This window comes from Rattus norvegicus, chromosome 14 (genome assembly GCF_021556685.1).
Source record: "Rattus norvegicus strain SHRSP/BbbUtx chromosome 14, alternate assembly SHRSP_T2T, whole genome shotgun sequence".
Classification (NCBI taxonomy): domain Eukaryota; kingdom Metazoa; phylum Chordata; class Mammalia; order Rodentia; family Muridae; genus Rattus; species Rattus norvegicus.
Window position 1 is genome coordinate 73,870,744 of NC_141547.1, and position 5,843 is coordinate 73,876,586.

General features: G+C 40.1%; 1 pseudogene; it reads right to left on the reverse strand.

Annotated features, from left to right (window-relative positions):
- Positions 1-3,813: 3,813 nt before the first annotated feature.
- Cluap1-ps2 (clusterin associated protein 1, pseudogene 2) lies at positions 3,814-4,979 on the reverse strand (annotated as a pseudogene).
- Between the last annotated feature and the right edge of the window lie 864 nt (positions 4,980-5,843).

The following is a 5,843-nucleotide window of genomic DNA, read 5'->3' on the forward strand; positions in this document are numbered from 1 at the left end:
TTGAGTGATAAAGGAAGAATCTCTAATATTCTGGCATGAATTTCTTTTCATGAGCTGTATGTTTTGCCCAGCAAGTAACATTCAAAATGTCTCTGCATATATACTTAACTTTTACATAGTATCCAGTGTAATGGCAAAGGTGATATCAGTCTAGTGCATAAGACATTTTCATTGTTGTGCATTAAAAAGTTTATAAGTACAATATATGTCTTACTTTTGTCCATGAGTTGAGAAGCTTTGCTTTATCATCTTGTGGGTCAATCTTCATTTTCAACTTGGCTGCATTTAGAATCACCGGGGAAGCACACCTCTGGGTGTTTGTTGGAGAACTTCACTAAAGGGAGAGGCCATCCCTGAATGTGGGGTCACCATCACACGAAGGCACTTGGTGTATGTTTCGTGTCATCCATTTTCCATCCCCCATACTCCTCTTCTCAGTAACAGAACCATGGGATCAAGAGAATCAGTGTTCTAGAGGTTCTAGAGTTAGTCTTGTATTATTTGTTTATTATGTCTACCTTCCAAGTGCCATCATCTCAGTTTCCTATACACTTTCTGAATGCTTCCAGTCCTGTCCATCCCCACCATGACCTCTATTGTCGATTCATCCTTTTCTCCCATCTGGTTTTCTCTAGCTATGTAGAAATGTCCTTGACTTCCAGACTAATCCAACGTTGAAAAGAGATAAACCACCTCCTTGATCTGTTCTTCAGTTTTACACGGTCCTGGCTATGCAGGTACATAAGATAAATATACAAATGAAACATTGCACATAATAAGTCATTTACAAATTTATTTTTAAACATTCTTTACTATACATATTTTGCTGTTTCTTGAAGATGTAAGCCATTTTCACATTAATGCTTATTTTAATTTTTCATATTGAAGTAAATCTCAGCTGGGTGTGAGGGGCTGCAGGGTATCCAGTCTCTTTAACAATTTCCAGGGTGCGGGTTGGCATTTTGATTTTTACATTCATCAATGCTAAGAATGCTGTTTTATATAAATATACAATACAAAATGGCAAAAGCATGTCTAAGGTCATTTCAAAATTTGTTGGTAATTCTTCCCTAATCCTAAAGCAAAATTCACTTAATGATTTCAAAAAATGAAACTCAAGTCAAAAAATTCAGAAAAAATAAAACCAAATATTCTAATTCTACAAAGGCATATTAATTTAGTACTTAGATGCAGAGGAATAATGTAGGAAAATATTGTCTTTGTTTTCACTAATTAAATCATCATGTTTCTATGAGAGCAGAAAACTTTATATGTAATATAAACACACAATAATTCATAGCATACAATACTTTGGAATCTGAGCAGAGGTGTTTCAGACAGTGTTCGTTGGTGTGACATTGGGGTATGCACAGTGCAAAGTGAAAACGCTGTGTGTTCAGAACCATTGGAGAGTGTTACCTGAAGAAACATCTTGGACTCATTATGCATTTTATTTTGAATTAATTTTTGGTTGTGCACGTTAAGAAACATTTTACTATTGCCAGAATTCTCAGGACCAGAACTTTGAGTTACATGACCCACCATGGGGCTGCGGCTCATAGTTTAGGAAACTATGCTTTTGTGGACTCAATTCTTCCTAGAGCACAATCCTACTGGGCACATTGGGAACCAGGACTTTCCTTTCTTACATTCCTCTCCAATCCCCCCTGCTAATTCTGAGACCCCAGCTGTCCTTCTGCCCAGATATGTCAGTGTTTTGCCTAATGCACTGAACCTAGAGTGGATTTCAATGTTCAATGTCACTGGCATGAGCTGCTTCTTCTGCTTGGAGCTCTCTTGACTTTTATGTTCATCAGTTCTCCTCATCAACTGATTTTCAGATTAAATACCACATCCTTACAAAGGCGTTGCTGCATACTATTTACAGTGGCTACCGCTTTGCAACCGTAATCCTCAATTCAGCACTCTGTAACATACATACGCAATCAAGGCTTCTTCTTGTTTGTTTCCTGGCCTGCAATTATTTGATTTTCTCATTGGCAAGTAAATCCCAGGAAAGTGACACTATTATTCATAGTATTGGTATTCTCATTTTCCAGACTAGTTAAGTGTTCCTAGGAAAACATTTGATTGAAAGAATTGAAAAGATTAAGGAGGTTGCTCTCAGACTTTGAATAAACCTTATCAGTTCACCTCTCAAAATATTTGACTGGTAAGAGCATCCATCAGCATAAATCTCTGGGCCTGGTAACAGCATGACTTGGGAGGTCAAATTGCTAATCCTCCAACTAAGTGGGGCTGTGAGCCCAGTGATGGCTTTCCTGGCAAAGTTCATCTTGTAGGTAATAAATATTGAGTGAAGACTCACTCCAGTCTCAGAGTTTTATGTTTATTGTACCCATGCTAAAATGTTGTGATAGGAAACTTGGGCATTTTTTGAAAGAGGCAATAAACTGATCCTCCATGACGATAGTTGATAGTTAACTTGTTCAAGGTGTATGTTCAAGGACACTATAGACCTAGGAATGGGGCTGAGAGCTATCAGAACCCCGAGTCACCACCTACTGCTCTTCAGTTTGGAAAGCTATCCTTGAGAGCTTGGCATTTTCAAAATGACATCCAAGAGATAAATATAGAAGTTATGGACAGCCACAGTATGTCTGAGGAGCTGGTGTTTAGATCTTTGGTGCAAATTAAAGAATAATAGAAGATAACGCTCCATTTCACTGTTGCTTCCCCTCCCCCAAAAGCCATTTCATCTTAAGGGGTTGGAAAGACCTTCCTCAGAGAGAGCCTAATTATAGGGGCAGTGCATTCAAAATTCAAGAACGACTGATTTGTGCTTTTTACACAGTAAAAGGAGCCCTGAAACATATTAAATTTTTATGAGGTGTGTTGCTGACTAAAATTTTTTTGAGCAAATAATCATACAAAAAAAAGAGTAGACCACATACTTAAAATTAAAACCTCCAAATAAGAAAAATATTTATTAAATAAACTTACACCAAGCCACAGTGACCTTTCAAATGGGCTTTCTAAGCCAACCCAACCCGTAGAGTAATTTTAATCAAGTTAATGGTTCGTTATCAGAAGATGACAACCAGAGATGTGGCTATTATGTAGTGATTAGGTCTGGTAGACCAGATCTGTCACAAGCCAAGTGAGTCTGGGAAACCAAATAACCTCTCTGGCCTGTAGCATGCCCATCTTTGAAAGGGAGACGGCGGAATACCCCCATTGCCTCTTAGAGTGCTTGTGAAAACCAAGACTAACAGATGTAGGGGAATATTGGAAATGTGAAACATATATGTATATGTGTATGTGTATGTATTTGTGTATGTGTGTATGTGTATGTATATGGATATGTATGACATTCATAATACTAGTTTTTCAAGAATATTAAGGAGATTTCTTTACAAAGCCCAAGAAGGGAAGGTACCTATACACTACTCATGTGATCAAAAAAAAAAAAATAAAAACCATGGATTCCCTCTGAGCAGATGAACTGTGGTTTTGTTTTTTGTTTTTGTTTTTGTTTTTGTTTTCTTTTCTTTTTCTGTGGCCTGATTATCAAGGAAAACTAATTTAATAATAACAGCAGCCGAGACTTACATGGTGTCAAGTCTGTATTTCTCCTGAAGGGCTTTTCTTACAGATTTGAATTACTTGGAACACAGGTATGGGGATCCCAAGTGTTAGGAGATAGACGAAAGAAGATCTTTGTTGGAGTTTCAGTACGGGTAAGGCCCAGCGGGTGTAGTGAACAAAACACGTTACCTTTCTAGCCTGCTGAGTCCCTGTTTACCTAGACATCTGAGTCTCTTAACTTGCCTGGGTCCCTTGGCAAGAAGGTCAGAAGTCACTGTCACTCTCGTCCAAGGGCTCAGGTTTCTAGACTCTTCGACTGGGTTTAGTTGGTGAGAGAGCATCATCTTCTTCATCATCTCCCATGCCAACTTCACTGTCCTCTCACCTTCATCTTCATCTGAGTCGGCACCTTGCATTGTACCTACAATGTGTTTGCTGGGCCTTCCTTGCAGGAGCACCTCCATCACTGTCCAAGACTTAGACAGCCGTCTGTCCTCCAGCTCGCGGTCTGATTCAGCGTCCTCTTGGATGTCTATGTCCGGGTCACCATTGCTTCCGCTCTTGAGTAGTCGCGCCTCCTCTTCCTTTAGCTTATTCTGCATCAGATGGAGAGTATTCTCAGCTTCCTCAAACCTCTTCTGCTCCATCCTCTGATGGTCCTCAAGCTGCTGTTCCAGGTAAGCCAGGTTCCGAAACTTCTCTAGGTAGAATCCTACTGCTTTTGCAGCTCTTCCTCAAACTTCTCATATTCATTCATCCAGTTCTAATTTTCTCTTTTCAAATTTGGCTTCTAAATTAGCTTCATCAGAGGCCACATTATTGAGCAGGTCTTTAGTCTTCTGAACCTGTGCCAAAATATCTTTTATTGCAGTGTTCATCACCTTTTCAGTCTCATTTATGTCTTGAGGTCTAGCAATGGCTTCTGTTCTCAGTTCCCTCAGCTCAACCTCTTTGCTCAGCAAGTCATACAGAGAAGCTCCTTTGGCAGTGGTTTCAGAAGCAAGTTGTCTGGCTGCTTTCAAATCTGCAATCTTAGAGCCAAGATCCAACTTGAATTTGCTGATGTCTTTCTCTCCGACATTGGAGCCCTCCATCCCTTGGGTCTTCGTTGCATTATAAAGAACGGATGTGATCTTCAGCAGCTCTCTCACAGCATTCCAGTCTGCTTGATAGAGTTACTTGGTATTGAGTTTTATATGTGCCTTTGTGGCCATGAACTGGGCAACTGCCTTAATGAAGAAAACTCGGTCTTGTTCCGTCTCAGTGTCGGAAGGGATGTTGGTCTGCGGCTCATACCTTTTCACAAGCCACAGAAGCACTTCAGAGATAAGCCTAAAGTTGGGTGTGCAGAAGTTCTCCTTAGAAATATGGTGTGGGTACCCCAAGGCTCTCATCATCTCTGTGAAATTATGGAGGTCGCAGAAAGACATGAAGCTCTGGTCCCCAAGAGTCCACTGAGGCATCACTGCTCATCTCTTTAGAGTTCAAACTGTGGTTTTTAACTTCTCAGTACCCAATCATTGTCTCCCATGGCTTAGGCTAGTGGCTCTGTCACATATCCTTTGTTTACCTATTATGGTTCCTATTTTCTATAGGCTGAATGGTTTTAGGAGGTGGAATCTTGGAGAAGTGATGAGTTTATAATAGTGAATATAATTAATTAATAGTTAATTATTAATCAATAATTAACGAACAGTTAATTCTTCTCTCCAGGATCTGCTTTTCCCTTCTAGCATGTGAAGACTCCCAGGAATAGGATCATCTGTGAGACTAGGAAAAGGACTCCAGGAGACACCAAGTCTCTTTGATGTGACACTTCTTCCAGGACCATGTGCAATACTGTTGTGTGATGTACAGACTGCCTTCTATGGGATTTTTTTCATAGTGGCCTAAGTGAACTGAATTTATCTTTAGTCTTGGCATTGGCTGCACTCCTCCTGGGATGAACCCTTGTCTCCCACATCCTCTTCTCAGCATTTGGAGCTCACTCTGATACTACATCTTCACAACAGTTCTTGGTTAGTCTACTCTGGCTTAGGTATGCCTCTGGGATTTCTGAATTATTTTCTTGTTCTGTATTTTAAAGCTATCTGCTAATTAAGGGCAGTGAGCCTTCCCTTCCTTCTCACAAGTCTATCAATAGCCCATGCTAGACTGGTTTCCCATTCTAGTTTATTTTAATTACTCTGCCTCGTGCTCCTTCACAGATTTTCTGTCCTGTCTTGGACCTATGTCACTTGGAGCAAAAGCCAACCTCCTTCCAATATCACTAAGTCCCTGCTCTGGGTGCCCTC